Genomic DNA, 18,736 nt, shown 5'->3' with positions numbered 1-18,736 from the left:
TCAAGTGTTGTCCTGTAGTGCCGATCCCAGCAGTAATATTGTTTCAGATTCCATGTGTTAGAAATGGGGTCTTTGGTTGGCAGTCAGGTTACCCCCTGTCCAAGCAAGGACCCTCCCTCTAGTCTGGGTAAAAGGGAATCACCCTCAGCTAACCCCTGCTTACCCTTTTGGTAGCTTGGCATGAGCAGTAGGATTAACTTCAGAGTGCTAAGTGTAAAACATTTGTACCAACACACACAGTAACTTAATGAAAACACTACAAAATGACATAACAGAGGTTTAGACAAAAATAAAAGATTTATCTAAACAAAACAAGACCAAAATGACAAGAATCCACAATACACAAGTCAAGTTATCAATTAAAAAGCAAAAAGAGTCTTCATGTAGTTCTAAACACACACTAACACTGTTAGAGTGAACATGTACCTTGGGTGCATCAAAAATAACCCCGCACGGGCGAGTGTGCGTCAAAAAAGGCTTGAGATGCGTCAATGTCACAAGCGAGACCTTGCGTCGTTTCTCCTTTTGTTGGGTCTGCAGGAGAACGATGCGTCGATCTGGTCAGCACTCTTGGGTCCGGGTACGCCTTGCGTTGTTTTTACACACCCACAGTTATTGTGTTGAAAATCCAGCCACACCATGATCCGAAAACCACGCAGAGGTTGAGATCTCACCAGCCTCCGTCAGCCATGCTGCGCGTCGTTTCTCCAGCTCCATGCGTCGATTCTTCGGTCACCTTGCAGACGAGCATCAATTTTCAGCCGCGAAGCCGGCGGCGCGTCGATTTCCCAGCTGCAGATCGCAGTTGTGTCAATCTTTTCCCCGCACAGCATTTTGTGCATGGATTTCTTCCTCTTAGGCTGCCAGCTTCTCCTTTCAGGGTCCCAAGAACTGGATAGGCACCACAGGGCAGAGTAGGAGTCTCTCCAGAGACTCCAGGTGCTGGCAGAGAGAAGTCTTTGCTGTCCCTGAGACTTCAAACAACAGGAGGCAAGCTCTAAATCAAGCCCTTGGCGATCTTCACAAGATGGAAGGCACACATAGTCCAGTCCTTGCCCTCTTACTCTGACAGAAGCAGCACCTGCAGGATAGCTCCACAAAGCACAGACACAGGCAGGGCAGCTCTTCTTCCTCAGCTCTTCTCCAGGTAGAGGTTCCTCTTGGTTTCCAGAAGTGTTCTAAAGTCTGTGGTTCCCATTTTCTCCTTTGAAGTCGGTCTATTTCAAAGCAAAGTCTCTCTTGATTGTAAAATCCTGCCTTGCCCAGGCCAGGCCCCAGACACTCACCAGGGGGTTGGAGACTGCATTGTGTGAGGGCAGGCACAGCTCTTTCAGGTGTGAATGACCAATCCTCCCCTCCCTCCTAGCGCCGATGGCTCATCAGGAAATGCAGACTACACCCCAGCTCCCTTTGTGTCACTGTCTAGTGTGAGGTGCAACCAGCCCAACTGTCAAACTGACCCAGACAGGGAATCCACAAACAGGCAGAGTCATCAAAATGGTATAAGCAAGAGAATGCTCACTTTCTAAAAGTGGCAATTTTCAAACACAACCTTAAAATCAACTTTACTAAAAGCTGTATTTTTAAATTGTGAGCTCAGAGATCCCAAACTCCACATGTCCATCCACTCCCAAAAGGAATCTACACTTTAATCATATTTAAAGGTAGCCCCCATGTTAACCTATGAGAGGGACAGGCCTTGCAACAGTGAAAAACTAATTTAGCAGTATTTCACTGTCAGGACATATAAATCGCATTACTATGTGTCCTACCTTAACCATACACTGCACCCTGCCCTTGGGCCTACCTAGGGCCTACCTTAGAGGTGCTTTACATGTAAGAAAAGGGAAGGTTTAGGCCTGGCAAGTGGGTACACTTGCCAAGTTGAATTTACAGTTAAAAACTGCACACACAGAAACTGCAGTGGCAGGTCTGAGGCATGATTACAGGGCTACTTATGTGGGTGGCACAACCAGTGCTGCAGGCCCACTAGTAGCATTTGATTTACAGGCCCTGGGCACCTCTAGTGCACTGTACTAGGGACTTACTAGTAAATCAGATATGCTAATCATGGATAAGCCAATTACATACACATTTTGTAAAGGAGCACTTGCACTTTAGCACTGGTTAGCAGTGGTAAAGTGCCCAGAGTGACAATAGCAGCTAAAACAGAGTCCAGCACACATCAACAACCTGGGAAACAAAGGCAAAAAGTTAAGGGAGACCACGCCAAGGATGAAAAGTCTAACACCATGCGATGCAGAGTGGTTCACAGTGGTTGATTTGTCACAAGCTTTCTTTTCTGTGCCTCTTCATGAGGATAGTCAGTTTCTCTTTAGTTTCAAATTCCTAGACAGAGTCTACAGCTCGTGCAGTCTTCCTCAAGGGCACATAGAGTCACCTTCTCTGTTCAATCAGATCTTGAAAAAGAATCTGCAGTCGTTGGAACTACCATACCAATTGACTCTAGTGCAGTATATTGATGACTTGGTGATTGTATCCAAAACGAGGGACGAGTGTAAGTATGACTCAATTGCCTTGTTGAAGCATTTGGGAAAATTTGGACATAAAGCATCACCTTTGAAATTGCAGTACTGTCAGAAGTCAGTGAAATATTTGGGTCACCAAATTGAGAAAGGGTCAAGGAGAATTCCCAGAAAGGATTACAATGATATTTCAGAGAAGTCCCCCAACTTCACAGAGAGATGTCAGAATGTTTCTGGGAATGGTAGGTTATTGTCGTCAGTGGATTCCAAATTTTGCTGAGATTGACAAACCATTGCAGCGGCTGATACATAAGGAGGTTACAGATCCCATTACATTAGACAAGGTCCAAATGAAAGTGTTCACTGAGTTGAGAGAGAGTTTGCGCAGAGCTCCAGCGTTGGGGATGCCTGATTACACTAAGCCATTCATATAGAATTGTCATGAACGTGATGCTTGTTCTTTGTCTGTCTTGACACAGATCCATGGAGGTGCTTATCACCCAGTAGCCTATTTTTCAGCTACCTTGGACCCCGTCGCAGCAGCCTTACCAGGTTGTTTGCGTGCAGTTGCTGCAGTTCGTCAAAGCCTTTCTCAATGTGAGAGAGTAGTGATGGGATACCCTCTAACGGTAATGGTTCCTCATTCTGTTGAGCTCTTACTGACAAGGACTGGTGCCAGACTGACATGAGAGGAGCATTCTAGGTGCTCCAAATGTAACATTGAAAAGATGTACAGTGCTGAACCCGGCAACATTACTTCCAAGTGATACTGTCGAAATTGAAAAAGAGGAAGACATTGAGCATGATTGTCTCGAGGTGACTGAGTTATGGACAAAACCCAGACCTGATATCAGAGATACACGATTGGAATAAAATGACCAAATTGTCTTTTTAGATGGGTCATGTCTCAGAGATGGTACAGGAACATTGAGAGCAGGATATGCTGTGTGCACAATTACAGGTACTTTAGAAGCTTCTTGACGTCGGGGTGTATATTCTGCACAAGTAGCAGAATTGGTAGCTCTTACTAGAGTGTGCCATGTATCTGCTAGACTAAGAGTCACCATCTATACAGATAGCCAGTATGGATTTGGAATGAATTGTTCATGATTTTGGTCAATTGTGGTCGCAAAGAGGTTTCCTGAACACTACTGGTTCACCAGTAAGAAATGGCAACAGAATAAAAGAATTGCTGTATGCAATACAGTTACCTATAGAAATTGCTGAGGTAAAATGCAGTGCACATCAAAAGACACATGACTACATCTCACTGGGAAATGGATATGCAGGTCAAGTCTCAAGGTTTTGCACATTGAACTGTATATCGTTCAAAGACAAGTGGAAACTGATGTCAGAAGAAGATAATACATGTACAAGTTTTGCATTGAAAGTGATCGATACTTTGGAAGAATTGAAAACATTGCAAAGTAACGTTGACAAAGAAGAGAAATGACTTTGGTCCAAATTAAAATGCGTTCAAAGAACTGGTGAAATCTGGGTTTCTGAGGAAGCACGGATGGTCTTGCACAAAAGTTTGTTGTCACAGATGGCCAGATATTATCATGGCCAGGCACACATTGGGAGGAAAGGCCATGGTTCCATTGTTCAAGATTGACTTGTTCAATCCCAAGTTTAGGCAGGTGGCAGAGGCAGTATGTCATCGCTGTATAATTTGTCAGCAGCTAAATGTGGGGAAAGGGACAGTGGTGAATGTGAGCCACATAAGAAGAACAGGAGGTCCATTCAGCAGAATGCAATTGGATTTCATTGAGATGCCTGCGTGTGGTGGTTTGAAGTACGTGTTGGTGATTGTATGCAATTTTAGTCACTGGATGGAAGCACACCCCACAAGGAGGAATGACAGTCTCACAGTAGCAAAGTTGTTACTTAGGGAGTTGATACCACGTTTCGGGTTTCTGATCTCTTTAGAATCAGATAAGGGAACTCACTTCAACAATGAGGTGATTAAACTCTTATGTGCAGCACTAAACATTGGGTAAAAGTTACATTGTAGTTATCGCCCTGAAGCATCAGGACTAGTGGAACAGATGAATGATACCTTGAAATCAAGAATTGCAAAGATGTGTGCAGCTATGAATCTGAAATGGCCAGATGCATTGCCTTTGGTATTGATGTCGATGAGGAATACACCTGACAGGAAGACAGGGCTGTCACCCCATGAGATCCTCATGGGTAGGGCAATGAGATTACCAGCAGTTCAAGCAAATGCACTTGTAACATTACAGATGATATGGTGTTGGACTACTGCAAGGGTCGGGCTGATGTGGTTCGCTCTTCCTCTCAGCAGGTGCAGGCCACCACCCTGCCACCCATCCACGACCCAGGGCAGAATCTGAGAGCGGGTGACTGGGTCATTGTCCGAAAACATGTTCGCAAGATGTGTTTGGAGCCATGCTGGAGACGGCCTTACCAGGTGGCCCTAACAACTACGACAGCTGTGAAGTGTGCAGGACTCCCGAACTGGATACATGCAAGTTATACAAAGAGAGTGGTATGTCCACAGGATCATGAAGAAGCGTTGTTGAGAGCACCAACAACAATGAAACAGGTTACTCCACCTGAACCAGAAAAGGAACCAAGAGAGCCTGAACTTGAACAAGAGCTTGTAGAAGATGATTCTATTACCCCTGTAAGAGACGAAAGTGAAGAATTACAGGGGGGTGTGGAAGAATCAATCTCAACGGATACAGCAGGAGAGCCTAGCTCAGTAGGGGTTCTCCCAGAAGCAGATGGTGCTGAAAAGCAGACAGAGCAAGTGGCAGACCAAGAGGGGGAAAGAGTTGAGACGGATCAAGGTCAAAGTGATCCAACTCCTCCTGAGCCCGTTGCAGGTCCATCAAGAGAAAACACCATAGAGAAAGAGAAGAAGAGTCCAATCCTCAGAAGAATATTGACAGAAGGATCAAGAAAAGAAGATAATTGGCCTGAGTCACAGATAGGGAAAAGAAAGGGATAGGTCATAAATGAAAATATAGAGGAAGAAGTAGATACTACGAGAAAAGAAAGGAGTGAAGTAGAACTAAGTGGTGATCGAAAGTTGAAAAGAAAGAGAATAGCAAGTCGATGTTACGCAGGTCCTGAATGGGTGTTTTCAACTACAAATGAATGGCAACATGAGTTTATGTCCTCTTGTTTTGATAGGGAAGTTCCGAGTCAGTACTTTGATGTAACCTGAAGGTGATCAAGAAGCTGAATTGTTGAACTAATCTAGAAAAACCTTAAAGAGACTGTTGAAAAATAAACCGGAAGAGACATTGATAACCTGATTTGACATAGAAACCGGATATGACAAGCTGCTAATCAATTTTGACAAAGGAAAAGGGTCACTGAATATAAGACTGAACTGTGAGAGAAGAATTTTTCCTTATTTTTTTATTTTTACTGCACTTTATATAAGAGTTACTTCTACTGCCTGGTTCTTTCCAGATCATGGCTGAGTTAAATCATCAAGGTAGAAATGCTAGGCATTGTAGATATGAGTGTTGGATTGGCGATTATGTGTGGGATCTTGTTTATAGTGGTGATTGTGGGAATGTCTGTTCTTGATGTGAAAGGAGCCACTCACACGTCTGCTCCTGAGACTACTACACTAACGGTTTTAGAGAGGTTTAAGTTAGATGAGAAGTATTTGCATGTTTATACTAATGCTCAAGGAGAGCTTTCTTCTAATGTTTTCTATCGCTTGTTTAGTGAATATGTTGAGACAATGGATGCAAGGGATTGTCTTGTGTGTACGCAAATTCCTTCATCAGTAGAGGAAGGAGTTATGTATCACAGCCTTCTGTTAACTTACAGAATAAGCTGTAGTTTGCTACTAATAACAAGGTTCTATAATCAAGAGTATATACAGTATTTATATTCTAATTATGATCTGGTGTTTTCGTTTGTTCCTATTATTAGATATTTGAGTAGAGTAGCTAAGGATCATGATATACTATTAGTTAGAGGATTCTTTGAGCCCATACTAACATTTGGAACCGCATATGCACACATAAATAACCTCACTTGCTTACTTACACATTTAGAAAAGAGCTTCATAGGGCATACTGATGATATGAAAAAAAGCATTGAAAGAAAAATGTGAAAAAGGTTTAGAGAAAAGGACTTATACGAATGATTCTGCTTACACTGCAATTAAAACACAAGGCAAGTTAGCATTAGATGCATTACATGTAGGGAAGCTTTGTATATATAGGCCAAAATCACACACTGACACTTTATTTGTGGAAACGAGTGAATGTAGTCATGTGTTTTTGTTTCAGAGTAAATGGACCTTTAAGTTGAATGGTCAAGACCCTACGATTCCTGGAATCTATTCTGTTCGTGGACTTAATGCTTATTACCATCTTCCAAGAGAATGGTATGGGACATGTTATTTGGGGATAGTTTTCCCAAAGGTTTTTCAGATAGATGACTTCAAGAAGTTTCAGAAATTGACTGAATTACATCATAAGCGACAGAGGAGGGAAACCTCTTCTGCAGTTGTGGGAAATTTCTTTGGTGCTGTGATTCCTTCAGTTGGAGTCATCCTGAATTCTATCAAGATACGAAAGTTGTCTACTATTGTAGATAACATGCTGACAAATTTTACAGGGGCAATACTCCTGATAGATCCTGAATTTGCCGTGGATAGAACTATGACGCTTCAAAATCGTCTTGCTTTAGACATCCTTTTAGCGAAGGATGGCGGAGTCTGTAAATTGATTAATTCTAGGCATTGCTGCTCATATATCCCTAACAATAGTAAGGAGATAAGAGGCTTACTCACTAACCTGACTAACTCAAGTAAGGATTTAAAACAATTAAAGGAATAATGTGTTTGAAAAAAGGTTGGAAAAGGATTTGCTCCAGTGGGAAATTGGCTTAGTAACATTTGGAATGGAGTATTATCAAAAATCATATAGGGAATATTGTGATTGCTAGCATATTAGGATTATGGGGTTCATGTAAATTGTGTCAAATGATTAAATTGAGAAAGTCTAAACATAATCAGAGGAGGGAAGAATGATACAGGGAAAGAATCTATAGAGAAAATTTGAGAAGGAGACAAAATACTGAAGAGATAGAATTATGAAAAGGATGATAAAGGTAGTGTGATGACATATTTAGTCATCAGAGGAGGGATTGAAATTGATATATGGTTTCTTGTTTCTTTTTCAGCTTCGGCATTTACACCAGCATATTTTTATAGTGAGCTACCTCAGTTAGATGATTTTTCAAAATTATTTTTGTCTTTCTGTTGCTTTTGCCCGCATGTGCTAGCCCGCTCCCACACATGCAATTCCTAATTCATGTTAGAGATAAGGATGGCGTAGCTCTGAAATTGATTGTTAAAAAATGTATTTTTATGATATACTAATGTCACTGTCCTCTACTTTGAAATCTGAAATTAATGTGTATATTTTTGTTTTGCTGATCTACGTTATTCTTTTGGAGTGTGTAACATTATTGATGTTTAATAGGTTAAATCTTTTCAGACGTTTTGGTCATCTAATGGTTTTCATGTATCTTTATAACTTGGTTTTGAGCACCATATATGTGCCATTGATTTTGGGATTGTGATAAAGCTTTGGAACGCATTCAGTTTGGAGTTTGATTTTGCGTCACATTGTCAATAGTGTTCGGAATTGTTTATCGTATAATGTCATTGCTTTGTGATTGAATGATTCTAACTAATACCAAGTCCAAAGAATTAGTTGGCTTCTATTGTTGAGAATAGTGATGGTGCTTCCCCAGCATGCTTGTTGTTTCTGAACCCGAGGCGGGAAGAAAACATCCACAAGCGTGCCAACAAGACGGTAAAGTGCACCCCTCAAACACAGTAAATCAGCAGCATAATTACTGAATTATTCCTGAAACATACAGAATGCTCTGAAGCATGCCATTGTTAGACCTCCCGTTTAAAAGCCTTCAGCTGATTCAAAGATACTTTCGTCTATGGTCCGATTTCTAATTTATCCTACCTCATGAAGATAATGGAAAAGAAAACAACCAACAGCTCTAAGTGCACTTGGAATTACATAACTTCATATATGACCATCAGCCTGGAATCAGGCCAGCAGAGCTCACTAAAACAGCAGTTGCCAGCTTCAGAGATGAACTCCTGCTGTACCTCAACAAGAAAATCCTTCCTCACACTCCTTGAACTCTCAGCTGCTTACAACACTATGAACCACAATATCTTGCTAAGTAGACTTACAGTTTGGGCCTGAGTGGAAATAGACTGGAGTTGATCCTTTCTCTAAAACTCAACCCAACCTGTCCACAATGTGTCAACAGGATCATCACCATGCCCTGATACCTGAGGAGTACCGTAGGGGTCCTCCTTGTCATGCTTTGTTTATACTATTTTAATGTTTTTGTGATCAATAAAACATCATGCTTTCCTTTTAATGTCAATGGGTGGCCTCCAGCACAGCTCCTTTAGTTAAATCAACTGAATCTAATAAACGTACACTGACTGTACTCAAATTAATTTCTGGTGGAAAAAACAGCTACATGTCTGACCCACATTTCTCATTGGATGACAGAGTTGCAAATGTGATCCAGCAACAGAATTTGAGTTTGTTGCTGGGCAGAACAGGAGCCATATCAACCCCCTTGGTCTGGTCTTACAGTCTTCGAGTACCAGCATGCACTACGCTGAATGTACAGAATCTGTGAAGCATTTTCAATTCAGAGATGTCTTTCATCTCCAAGTCTTTGTAGTGGTCATATGAATCAATCTGCAACTCTTCCTCAAATTGTGATTTTCCTCACAATATGATGTTTTTTTTCCAGAGCCCCAACTCTTTGCGCTTCTCCAGGCAATATTTTACGTATTGGTACATAAGTATCTTTCCATTTTCTGCTATCACAAATCTCACTGCTCCCATCGACAGTGACACAAAAAAAGATGGTCTTAGAGCAAAGGATGTACTACTGTGTGGAGCCATGCATTTCCACTGAGGGGTTCCTGTGCAGCTGTGCCTCAGGTTGGCTTTCCATAGAGGAAGACAGTAGATCAAAATGAATTAAATCTGAGACTGTAGTCAGCATCATACACCTACGATAGAGCTAGTGTCTTCATCTTGAAATACCTGTCAACTTTTTGAGCATGTAATACATGTAAAAAATATTTATCAGTAATACACATTATCACAAGTATCTCAACGTATTGCTATTTTTCAGGCTATAACTATTCCTTTTCTAAAAACATGGTTAATGCCAAAACCCATTTCTGCAATATGATATGTCTTGAGTAGTTCAAGCAGTAACTGTGCTCATAAATGTATGGTTTAGTTCTAGAATTACATCCAGAATCTATAAATGAACACAATTATAACTATTGAAAATAGTAAAAAGTTGAATTGATTATGAGTATATGAAGACTGGTGTGAACTGAAAAAGAAGGTGACTCACTGGATGGCCAGCATGTGGATTTTAGCCAGCGTCTTCACAACAGTATTATTATGGTTACAAGGGTATCGTGGGTGGACAACGGAAACAAGCACTGTTTCAGAGATTGTGTCCTGGTGAGTGTTATACATGCTATTGTTGCTGGTAACTTGCTGTACAGATAAATGTTACCACCCCCTGGCTTTAGTAAAATCAAGGCACTTCCTATAGGTTATTTGTACAGATCTCAGGATTTTTCTAGATCCCAGCAGGGTACACCCTGCTGGAGTAACCTGCAGGATGTGAACCATGTCTACATTATAACTACCTCCAATAACTTTGCTTCTCTGGCTTTGCTGGAAGATAATGTTTGATTTATGGGCAGTAAATACACCAACGTTTACCCTCAGAAAGAGGTTGAAGCCCTGAGTTAGTTGCTAAATTCCAACCTGTGCACAGACCCCTCTTTATGCACGGTTTGGAATTATGGGTTGTTGGGTATTTCACGCATCCATTAATTATCGTATGTGTAAATACCTCAACTTTCATTTAATTTTGGCAGGTCAAACCTGTAAAAATGTAATGGGGGAAAATCATACAGTATTTACCATATCATTCGGATTTTAGTGCGTTAAACACCAAAATACACGTTACTCCCCACCAACTCATAATAGGTCTTATTGATTGCACCCGATAAATAACATACCCTGTGGTATCATTATTTATTGGGGCAATACATAACTCCTAAACTCGTAATAGGGCCATAAGACTGTTTGTCAAGTGGTCTGCCATTTTAAGCCTCCAATTCTTACTTGGGATAATAAAGTTGTTGATTTTGATGATTTGTTAAATGATTCCTGTTGCTTCAGTAATATTAATTTTGTTTCATTGAATGTGGTTGACATTAACATGACATTGAATTTATCTTGATTAGGTTCCACTTGATCTCTTATGTTTTCAAGAGACCTGGGCTCTTCACACATTTCATGTGGATGGATATAGTAGATTGAATACTCCAGCCATCCCTTCTGGAGCAGGAAAGAACAAATTAGGGCTGTCCATTGTAGTCTTGGTATTTAGACTGGGGAATGATTAATGTAATATACTGATCAATTTGTATTATGTATTTGATAATCAGAACATATCAATAGATATTGCACTTGACTGCAATGTGGATAAATTCAGAGATGACAAGGGGAAAAATGTTTGCATTATATGGGCTGGAGATTTCAATGCCCACCCGTCATTTACCATCTAGCAATGTCTGTGGAGTTGCTAATGCCTGTGAGGACGGTCAATCTCACTTTCATCATGATTTTTATGGTGATGCACTCAACAGTTTTTTTTGTCAAGCATAATCTTGTTTTTGCTTTGGATGAATGTCCTCCTTAGCTTTTGACACCTATGTTTAGAGGAAGGGGAGCATCCCTCCCCATTGATTGTATCTTATTCTCTCAGGGCTTGTCTCCTTTTATGTCTGGTTCTCCTGCTTTTGCAAATAGTAGTGGTGATCACAACCTTCTATCGGTGTGGAACTGTATGAGATAAATCTCTAAGCTTCCTGCAGGGAGGACAGCAGAGCATGAAGCCATAAAAAATAAAGAGGTAGTGTTACAGCAGTCAGTTGTGAATCCCATGCGCCTGTTATGTAATTTATTGTCCTCACATAATACTGTGTGTGATCTGTTTAGATGAGGATGCTGACGCTACTGAAGGTGCCACTCTTTTGACTTTGAAGAGCAACCAACGCACTGTGGACAACTAGTGCTCAGTGAAATTGTAATTGTGCTGGACAGCCCCTACTGAACACCTGTATGCACCCTTTAATGGCCAAGAGGACTAGATGGTTTGACTCTGCTTGTTCTCAAGAACATATTAATGGTAAGTTTACCCTAAAAAAGACACCACAAAATCAAGCAGAAGTTCAAGCCTCAAGAACAGGATATTAAAAGGCTTTGCAGGTGAGGAAGGTAAGCATCTGGGAGGTAGCCTTGGCTTTGTTGTCAGTAGCTAGTCCTAATACTGACAACTGCATTTTTTGGAAGGTTAATAACTTCCGATTTGTATTGATGCCACGGCCTCAGGTTTGGAAGTTCTGATTCCAGCATTGACATGGGTGGGCCACTTTAGTAGTGTTTATTCTCCCTCACAGGTGGACTTTCTTGCTGTCAACGAGGGGGCTGCATCCTTTGAATCTGCATGCACATGCATATTCTTTGATGTAGCAGAGGTCATTTCGGCTATTAACCAGAGTCTAAAGGCATTGCCCTGGCCCTATTGGGGTTCCCATGGACGTTTATAAAATTATCATTGATCTTTGGGCCCCTATTGGGACCAACGTTTTGAAAGCTGCTGCTGGGAGTGCCCTGCCTTTGTCCTGGTCCCAGCCCACCAATGTTCCTATCTTTTAAAAAAAGGATCCTAGGTGCTACTGCCCTATTTCACTTCTGGACTTGTGGGCTATTCCATAGATAGTTGCATGCTTCTAACACACACATACATGTGGTTCTTGTTTAAACAGAGCTGTGTACGGTACTTTTTAAAAATAAAAAAGTATTTACTACTTGTCACATGGTTTGAATGTAGTCTCCATTTTAGATTAAACTCCTAAAGTTGACACCTCTTTTCTGTGGTAACCTCTTCGCACTTTACTGCTAACATGTGAATGTGCTGCATGTGCACTTTCTGACAGGCACTGACGTCCTGTACTCTGTACAGTTATTTCCAGGGATGTACATTTCAGAACTCGATACTGTTGTTTTGCTTTCTTGCTGCGCTCATTCAGAGACACTTAATTTTAGCTACACAAAACAAAGGAGCTGCTCTTCGTCTCTCTCACAGTGTGATAAGAGCGCTACTTTATTGTATAAACAGCTTCCATGTTGTGGCTCACCCAGAGGAGCACTTCTCTCCTGGGAATATCACAAAACCTCTACTTCACCTCTCCCTCAACCCCATCTCTTGTTTAACATCACTCGTCTCTCTGACATTTCTCAATACCTCAGCTCACAACCCTCTCAGCCTTATTTACCTCATTGCTCTACCTTACCGTTCTCTAACTCACTGACCTCAGAACACTGCATCAGTCCCTCTATACCACCTTTCTCTCTTTCTCTCCCATTACCTAACTTCTCAATTTACCTCACCGTTCAAGTACTACCTCACCCCTCACGCTCTTCCCACGTCTGTTCACTTAGCCCCACCTTCTACACTATCTTACTCCTTTCTCACTACATCGCTTTTTTTACCTGTACATCATTTTCTCTATCATTAACTCGTCTTTTTCTCTCTGCAGCGCATTTTCTATTTCAACTTACCCTCACTATCTCACCTCTCCCTTCCTGCATTTCACCTCCTAAACTCTGCCTGTATCCTTCTCTCTACCTCAGCATCGCTCTCAGTGGTGGCTGGTGACTGAAAGCAGTGGTGGGGCACAAATACAAGACTGAATTGCACCTTGTGAGAGAGCCTCACTACCCACGTATTTCCATTCACCTACTCACCCACTGCCTTTGGTCACCTACCCATTTACTCATCCACATTGTCATCCACTGCCATTCACACAACTCTTATACACAGACACCCACATTTTCTCTGCCACTCTGTCAAGCCCTGCAAACACATTCAAACAAACACACATTGCCTCACCCATCCAGTATACAGCAGTTTCAGTGATAAAAGGTACACGTTTATTTGAGCTGCAGATTACATGTGTAATATGACATATCACGTCATTAGTCTGCAGCAGAAATAAAACAATAACTAGCCATGATAAATTACTGGAACCATTACTGCCTTTGAGAGACAAAATCACCTACAGAGGCAGTGAAAGGAGAGGAGAGCTGAGAGAACAGATTATTTTCTTATTGTCTGTAAAAAAGGTAGAGCTCCAACTTACTTGTGTGCAGGGTTGTCTTAGGCATATTTATGACTTGAGGTCTTCAGGTCACACTCCTGTCTCCCAGAGAGCCCTGGATGGAGTTATGTATTGTATTTATTCCATTTCTCTGCTACAGACTGGGGATTTTCTTTGCCCAATGCCACATTCTTTTAATAAAATGTGACCTCTTGTACGTAGACCCTTCTGATCACCCCCCCCCCACTTGGGTAAATAGGAAAGGGTGGAGGTGGAGAATAATATCGGAGTGACATGAAGTTTTCAGAAACCCGGGCTGAACAAAAAACGCTCCAGGCTGTTTACTATCAGGGCTTCTGGTGGAGGAGGATATAAGCCAGGGACGTCACTGAATTCTGAGAAAACGTAAGGGCTTTGCGTGGGCAAGCCCTGTCAGCCTTACTGTGCAGCTTTCAGCCACATACTGACGCAGGCACAGTGGGGCTTTTCAAAGTGCACAAAATTCACTCCGAAAATGTTGTGCAGAAAATGTTTTACTTTCATCATGTAAATAAATGTATACTTCACTAGAAAGGCCAGAAAAGGCTAGGGGCGCAGCCCCTTAGCCCTTGAACACCAGCCGCCACTGATCGCTCTCTATTACTGTATCAACCTCACCCTTCTTTCACTACCTTAGCTCTGTCTCTGAACTCTTTTCTCTGTAAACCTAGTCTTCATTTTTAATCTTCAGCAGTCTTTCTCTACTTTACTCCCTGCCTCACCACTTTTTACCTGGCCTGGCTATATTTTCATAATTCTCATTTTGCCCCTCTACCTACTTTTCAGCTCTCTCTTACCTTTTTATTTCTTTACACTTTACTCTCACACTACACTTGTCTTCTTGCCTACCTGTACTTCTGAATACATCTCATACTTTCCTGCTCATCTTTCCACTTTTTCTTTTTCCCATCCTTCCTCTCATCATTTTCTCTGCTTACATCTTTCTCTTTCTACTACCTTGCCTGTGACATGATTTCCAGTCTTGCCACTCTCTCCACTAACTTCCTTTTTTCTCTAATTCACCTTTCCTCCTTTCCACTCTCTCTTTACCACACTGTATATGTCCTGTCTCTAGCCACTTCCATTCTTCTTAATCAGCAGAGTAGAGTACACATAGAAAGAGGAGGGACAATGGCTGGAAGGATAAATAAGGAGAAATTATTCGATTTCAACTTAATGTAATGATGAATATTTTTAAGATAATGGTTTAGTTTTCACTGTTGTGGCAAGAATGCAGTTGTTATGGGGGTTTTATTGGTGCTTATGAAAATTAGCCAATTAAAGCTACAATTTCAACATGTATATGCATATAATTTACTGTAGTATTATGCCTGTGGTCCACGTAACAACTGCCAAGTCACCCTTACCATGTCTGTGAGTAAGAAACTGATTAGACACTGAATCGTGTGCAACAAATTGCTTTTTCAAGGCAGAAAATATCTAGGTCAAAGCAAATTCATTACCAGTCCTCGTTTAAGCTTTCTTTTGGTACTATTTGGCTTGCAAAACCGGAGAGCATAAACTTTAAGATGTTTTTGTGCATTGCGTTTCTGGAAGATTCATGTAGAATTCAATAATTATTGGTATAATGAGGACTTGAATTAGTTCAAAACGAGAAATAAATTCAAGGTTGTTTGAACAAGGGTCCCCCAAAATATTAATTGCCCAGGTCCCAAAAAATCCTTAGGGTGGCGCTGATATTGTTTGGCCTTTTCTTTTTAAATAAGCCAAGGCCTCAGATATAGGACTGGACTGTAATCCAACCTAAAGCAGAGATAAAAGTAACATTTGTGGCACTCTATTGGTTCCACTGAGTATAGTTGAAGAGCCAGAAACGTAGATCTCCCAACCAATGATTTGAACCACTTCGTATTAACAGGTCTGGCAAAATCTGCAGCTTAGGTAACAAACTTTTTCATCGAATGCAGCTTTTATAGCTACACCAGTCCATAGCATTATTGACTAATAGAAGGTACATTCAAAATTGCTTCTAGTTTATTATAAAACACACAATGCTGTCAAAACACTCAATTTAGTGTCATTGCGTAGTAGGCCAGCAATTGACTTTTATCTGCAGATTAAGGTGGTTATTATGACATTGACGGACACCTGACCGCCACGTCGTCAATGGTGGTAGTACTGTCGCCAGGCCAACGGTGAAGACCACCAAATTATGACCATGGCAGTGATCCCTCCCATAGACAGCCAATGTACCCCTCAAACCACCAGTGCGGTCCGCCCATCATATTACGACATAGCAGACCACCACGTCATATAAAAGGAGATACTCCCCTCCAGGGGCACAGATGAGATCACGGCTGACATGGAACCCAAACTGGAAGTTCTGCTGATGCTGTACCACGTGATGGCAGTCCAGGAGCACCAACAACGATGGTGAGTACAGTCGCTTAGCACACAAGGGAGGGAGGGGAGGGTAACATACCCACACACAACACACACCAAAAACACATACCACACACACTGAGAACCATCTGCAGAGTTAATCAACCTCAACATAACCCAGGAGCAAAGAAAGCCAGGACACATACCTCAGCATCCTCAATCGAAAATAAATAAATATATAGATATGTACAAATATACAGAAAAGGCCATTGGCCAGTCCATAGACAATAAATGGCCACAGGGCAGCGTCAAAGGCCCAACTTGACTCCTAACAGCCCAGTCACTCCACTGAGCATGTGTATCATGGTGATGTTAGGCAGGCACCTCAGGGGGCGGGGAGAAGGTGGGGGTCCACTGTCAGTCCTCATGATGGCAATCTGGTGTCTTGATGCAATGGAACGCACCTTCCCCTGTAGGTCATTCCACCTCTTTCTTATGTTGTCCCTTGTGTGTGGCTATTGTCTCAGGGAGGTCCCCATGCCCATGATCCTCTGCCATACCTCCATCTTCCTGGCGATGGAGCTCTGCTGGACCTGTGCACCAAACAGATGTGGCTGTACCCTGATGATTTCTTCCACCATCACCCACAACTCCTCATCAGTGAAACGGGGTGCTTTTGTGGGGACATGCCTATTGTGTGGTATATGTGTTGTGGAGAGGGTGTTTGGTGTTGAGGTAGGGTGAGTGGTGTGTGATCCGTGACGGATGTATAGGTAGATGTGGTGTGTGTGGGCAGTTCTCTAGGGTTTGGCCTGGCAAGGTGTGCTAGTCTTTTCGAGTTTGCAAAGGATTGTGGGTTATGTGGGGGGGGGGTTTTATAGTGCTGTTGGTGGATGTGTATGGTGTGTGTTTATGTGTCAGGTGTGGGTTTATTTTTTTTGGGCCAAAGTTAGCTTCAAGTGGTGTTTGGTGCCCTATTCCATGGCAGCGGTGTGCCCCACCAATAGCTGACCACCGTTGAATGTCCGCTGTGGTGATTTGTGGGTCATTATTTCTGAGGGCAGTGTATTGCTGCCGTAGCAGGGAGGGTGGTGGGTCTGACAGTTTTTCTCCTTCGTTCAATCTGTCGGACTTGTGGTTGTGGCTGATTTCTGTCGGTTTTTGTTTGTGTGCCATAATCTGGTGGCAGATTACCGCCTCCGCGGCGGTCTGTTGGCGGCCATCAACATGGCGGTCTTCGGAAAAGACTGCCAATGTCATAATGAGTGCCTAAGTTCTGTGCCAGTATTTCCACACCACCTACTCCCCACAAAATTGACTGCTGGTCTACCTAATTCTAAGCATAACAAAGATTGTGAATTTAAGCCTCTTGGATGCAACAAACAAATGCCTGACTTTTTTTTTTTATTTGATCTGATCTAAGCAGAATTAGTTGAGCCTAGGAAATACACTGTACTGTGTTGACACTATTTGTTAATCAAAAGAGCTCAGTAGTGGAACCATTTAAATCCACAATAATAATTGTCACTCTGTTGTAGGGCTACTGTTAATGCTTGGATTCTTATTATAACAAATCTTTAGGAGATGACTAGTTCAGTGAGGATGTGAAGCACGCTTATAAAATGTAGTTTGTTTAGCTATTTCCCCCTTTGCAAACCAACTATTTTAAAACCTTTTTCTGCCCATGTGTAGGACCTTTGTGTATGTTCTATTTGCTGTCAGATAGCTCTGTTCATTATTTTGTACTACATTCTTTGCCAGTCTTTGGAGACCAAAGGAAATCTAGGCAAAAGTCATCAGCATACAGGGTTAACAACAGCAAATATCCATATATTTGCAGCAACACTTTCAATAGATTTTAGAAAAGGAGGGAGGCCTTCATTTCATGTTTCAGGTCCTGAGCTCGCCCCCCACGACCGCAGCACCAACCTGCTGCCCTCTGCCTCTGTCCCACGAGCACGCTGCCGTTTGCGTGTTCGAGGCCCTCCTCCACCCGCAGGCCTCCTCCTGCGCCTCATCCCTGGTGGCTAGTGGGCTCACTTGACCCGTGTGCCGCTTCCGCCGTCCTGTAAGTGTTTTTGGCTTTTTCGTTTTTTTCCGCGCCTCGCCGCCGGCGCTTCTGCCCCCTTTGTGCCCCCCTGATTGCTGTCTCCCCGATCGTGTATTGTGCCATTTTTGTATTTCTGATTGTATTTCTGATTGTATTTTCTCTTTGTAACTGCTTGTAGTTTTGCTCGTTTTCAGTGTTTTTTGCCCCTTGTGCGCTCCCCGTTCCCTGCCACTGCCTCCCTGCGGCCCGCCCCCCTCGCGCCCCCATTTGCCGCTCCCTCCCGCCTCCCGCCTCCCAGCTGCTCCTCCCTCCCCCCTCCCTTCTTAATGGCTGGCGCTGCGCGTCGCGAGTGAGCGAACTCTGACCTGTTTCAGGTCCTGAGCTCGCCCCCCATGACCGCAGCACCAACCTGCTGCCCTCTGCCTCTGTCCCATGAGCACGCTGCCGTTTGCGTGTTCGAGGCCCTCCTCCACCCGCAGGCATCCTCCTGCGCCTCATCCCTGGTGGCTAGTGGGCTCACTTGACCCGTGTGCCGCTTCCGCCGTACTGTAAGTGTTTTTGGCT

The sequence above is a fragment of the Pleurodeles waltl genome, chromosome 12, assembly GCF_031143425.1.
Source record: "Pleurodeles waltl isolate 20211129_DDA chromosome 12, aPleWal1.hap1.20221129, whole genome shotgun sequence".
Classification (NCBI taxonomy): domain Eukaryota; kingdom Metazoa; phylum Chordata; class Amphibia; order Caudata; family Salamandridae; genus Pleurodeles; species Pleurodeles waltl.
This window is presented reverse-complemented; position numbering follows the sequence as displayed.